Raw genomic sequence first — 4,808 nt, forward strand, 5'->3', positions numbered from 1 at the left:
TTCACAATTTAATGTAAAACACATCAGGTATTTCAAGGTTGTTCTTTTTCTCAGTACCTTTGCTTCTATATTTTGCAGTGATAATGCCATATATGCTGTTCTACAGTTTCCAAACCACATTCATCACTTATAATTCCAAAGGAAGTCCACAACAGCCCTGGGTCATGGAATTCACATTTACATTAAAGAAATCCATGTTTTCAACACCATGAAAGTGACAAATTTGTGACAACCAGTGATATACTGGTAAATGTTTAACAATGGACTCTTAGGACCCTAATTGTAGAGTCTGCCAATTTCCTTGAAATAAATACTCCCATTCTGGTCCATTCAACCTACGTCAACTGGCTCCTAAAAGTCCTGAAAACTTAACAAATGGCTCTTGCAAACAGGAAGAAGTCAGCTCCAACACACCACCCAGGCACTTTCAATTCATTCCCAAAGTATATGAAAACTTACATGTGTGCCTTGTTTTGAGATTGAGATATCAAAATAAAAGATATGGATGTGCCAATTTAGTTGGCATATTAGACCAACAATGAAGCTATTAAATGTTAAAGTATGTAGCCTTAATGATAAATGTTTTTGACGTTCCCAGCGGGTAGTGAGTGTGATGATGGTGGGTTCTAAACTCAGCGATCCCTGACTCCCAGCATTCACACCCTTATGGCATCCACTCCTTTACAGTGGGTAGAACATGCGACTTTATTCTAATTTTCTTAACCAGTGGAATATGACAGTGGTGTAAAGCTGATGGAATGCCATTCTGCAATTGCTATATCACACTGTAACTTATGTCTTACTAGCAGAACTCTGTTTCTGGATGTGACGAAGCAAGCTACTATGTTCTGAGCTGACCTATGGAGAGGCCCGCATAGCGAAGAACTGAGGCCCTCAGTCCAATAGCTTGAAGGAACTGAATTCTCCCAACAACCATGAGAACATGGAAACAGCTCCTTTCCTAGTCAAACCTTTAGAGGAGACTGCAGCACGACTTGCTTGATTGTGGCCTTGTGAGGGACCCTGACACAGAGGACTTAGCTGAGCCATGTGCAAACTCCTGACCCACACAAATAGTGACATAATAAATGTTTGCTGTTTTAAGCAACCAAGTTTGTGTAATTTGTTACACACCAAGAGATAACTAATGCAGTCAGTGTGTGCCAGAGTACTGTCCTAGAGAATGTTATGTGGAATTATAGCTGGTATTAGAAATTGAATAAGATTTTTGGAGTGCAAAGAATTGAGTGCAGGGCTTTGAGGGAATGTTGGGAGATAAAACTAGTTTGAAAGAGCGGGATCTATTAGAAGGGCACTTAAAAATTCATGTAGGGCACTTAAAAATTCATGTAGTCAACTGGGGTGCCTGGGTGGCTCAGTTGGTTAAGCGTCCAACTTTGGTTCAGGTTACAATCTCCCAGTTCATGGGTTCAAGCCCCTCATGGGGCTCTGTACTGACAACTCAGAGCCTGGAGCCTGCTTTGGATTCTGTGTCTCCCTCTCTCTCTTCCCCTCCCCCGCTCTCGCTCTCTCTCTCTCAAAAATAAATAAACATTTAAAAAAATTTTTTTAATTCATGTATTCAACTAATACTGATTGAATATATTATACCAAATACTTTTTGGGGGCAATGCTATCCACCTTAAGCAAAGACAAACAAGCTGTTACATGGCTTAAAATCTGAGGGTGAGAGACACATGACAATCAACAAGTAAGTAAATACAAGAGAATAATAAGAATTATGCAGAGAATTAGGTGGCTCAGTCGATTAAGCGTCCGGCTCTTGATTTCGGCTCAGGTCATGATCCCATGGTTCATGGGTTTGAGCCCCATGTCAGGCTCTGTGCTGACAGTGTGGAGCCTGCTTGGGATTCTCTCTCCCTCTCTCTCTGCCCCTCCTCTGCTTCTCTCTCTCTCCAAAAATAAATAAACAACAACAAAAAAAGAATTTTGCAGAGAATTAAAGCAGAATGGTATGTTAGGGAGTGACTACTTGGCTACTGTAGGTTAGAAGGTAAGGAAAAGTATGTCAGGCCTGTAGAATGTCCTTCACATCCATTCTCTCCCTCCTTCCTCTTAAGTCATAGAATCCCCCAAGTTTTGACCAGGCAACTAGCTACCCAAGTAGGAATCATACTTCCCAGCCTGTCTTGCAGCTAGGTATGAACACATGACTAAGTGAGCAGAACTGATAATGCAATTTCCAAGTCTCATTTTCTTAGGGAAATTGTTTTTTTCTGCACTCACTCTTTTTCTTCTTTTTCCAGGCTGGAATGTAGACATATGTGGACCAGCCTTAATCATGTGAGTGAAGATTGCACCCTATGGTAAGAACAGGGTAGAAGGAACCAGGGTCCCTGAATGATCTCCCAGAACAGAGCTGCCCACTCATCCTTTACCACCTCCCTGCCTCTGGATGTTATGTGAGAGAGAAATAAACTTTAATCGTTTTTCGAGCTACTGTATTTCAGAATCTCTGTTATAGTAGTCTTAGCCTATGCCCTACTACTACAGGTGACCTCTCAGAGGTGGGGACATGACATTTAAGCTAAGAGCTAAGTGAAAAGAATGAAAGAGCTATATAAAGTGGAGAGAGAGCATTTAAGACAAATGAAAAAGACCTAAAAAGAGAAAGGTCAGTATGGCTAGGGCATAGGGAGATGAACTTGGAGAAGAATTAGGAACAGATCATGTAGGAGTTCGAAAACTAATGTAAGGAATTTTGATTTTAAGTATGAGGGGAGAGCACTGGAGTATTTTTAAATATTAAGAGAAGTGTCACAACTGGATTTAGGGTTTTTTGTTTTTCTTTTTTTCCCCTGGATTTATGATTTAAAAAATCACTCAGACTGCTCTCTGGTAAATCATCTGAGGGGGCCAAAAATATGTTTTGGACATGTTAAGTTTAGCAAAATAGTTGAATAAGATTAACCGACCAACTTAGTTATTAGTACAAAGGACTTTGAGCCTCACGCTAGTAATGATGCTTAAGAAACAGAATATATTTTACAAATGACCAATCCAATTGGTAGACACTATTTAAATTATCCTATGTCAAATTAACAAGAACTTACCTTGCCAAGATTCTTGGCACTTTTATATGAACTTAAATTGCATTGGGAAAAAGCATAATAGTAATTGAAAAGCAACTAATTATAAGCAATTATAAGTCAAATTATGTTTACACCACAATTAGTGTTTGAGGTGGTTTAGTAGACATTCTTCATTTCAATAAGCAACCATCAAATAACTGAATAGCTTGTAAAACACATAAATACTTCTTTTATCTTTATTCCAAGTATAACCACCACATTCACTTTGAATTGTTATTATCATAAAATAAGCAACATTTCTCTTTTGTCCCAATTCCCAGTTTGAGTTGGATGCTTTTAAAAACATGGCAAGAGTACTCTATGTACCTACCGCACAACATAGCTTCTTTCAACAGTTTTCATGGAGAAATGTGAACAGATTCACGTTCTTGTAAGACAAGTACTACCCTGGAGGGAATCTAGAGTGCAAATTCAAACCACATCTTTTTCACTAGGTTTTCCACACTTACAACATGATCTCATTTCACTTTTGGTTGAGGGAAGTCTTTCTCTAAGGATGATAGGGAAAAGTCTTTTGTGTTGTAAATGGTAATTTTATGACCAGCTGGGTTTTTTCCTCCCATATTCTTGAGTGAAAGTCGGAACTGTTACCACAATTTTGCCACCTCAGGTTAAACTGTTTGACTACACCTTAACAACTATTTTACAGTTTACATTATTCCTTAAGTATTAAATATATGGTTCTTTATTTTAAAATTTTTTTCAATTCATGGTTCTTTAAATCACCGCTAATGATAGGTCAGAAATCTCTATTATATAAATTTCCATGTAAACTCTTTTGAAGCATGAGATGATAGCACTGTAAATTTTGGAGGTGGGGGCCCCCTTTCAACTAGCTCATCAGTTTGAGAACATTCAAAAAAATATTATCAGACAATTTCAGATTATATTTATTAAACCAGTTTCTAGAAATAGTTTTAGAAAATAAATTCCCACCCGTTGACCTAATCGAGCACGGAGTTGCCAGTGCTTCACGGCAGCCGCTGAGCTCGGCCAACTCCAAGGCTGGGCGAGCCACATGGTTGGAGGTAGGTAGAGCCCTCCGAGGCTGGGCGCCACGTTGCTTTTCCCTTTTTAAATAGGCAGACAACGCTTCGGGCTATTGTGTAAAAGGATCGAGAACTCCTTTTCCTCGAACATCAGCTAAGGCAGGGGCAGAATTAAAGCGCCTTCTAATCCGACCCTCGGCAACATGTGCGTCACGGACAAATACTGAGTTTTAATGTGTGGCTTCTTTCGTCCTGAGGAAACACATACTTTAGAGAATGGCCAAGTACCACGGCAATCGCGGTGAACTGCACAGGATCAAAACCACCACGCCATCCCAGCAGTGGCCACCGCCCCCGCCGAACCCCGCCAACCCTAAGGATCCACCCATGTTCTCTGCTAACCAGTTTAACGCAGCGCGGCGCACCCTTTCCCCACTCCGTTCCCGTTCTCCCCACCCATTCTGCATTCGACCCCAGGCTCTCAGTCGCCAGCCGGACAACACAGCGCCGTCTCCCGCCCAAGGGACAGCGCGAACCAAACCGCAGCGCGGCGGGTAGCTCTCCGCGCTCCCGGCAGGCGGGCCGCCAGCCAGCCGCAACTCGGCGGCTGCTGATTGACAGGCGGGAACACCTATGAGCCTCAGAGGCGGGACGCTGCGTCACTTCCTGGCCTTTCGGGGGAGACGGCATATATAAATGCGGTGCT

This window comes from Neofelis nebulosa, chromosome 6 (genome assembly GCF_028018385.1).
Source record: "Neofelis nebulosa isolate mNeoNeb1 chromosome 6, mNeoNeb1.pri, whole genome shotgun sequence".
NCBI lineage: Eukaryota > Metazoa > Chordata > Mammalia > Carnivora > Felidae > Neofelis > Neofelis nebulosa.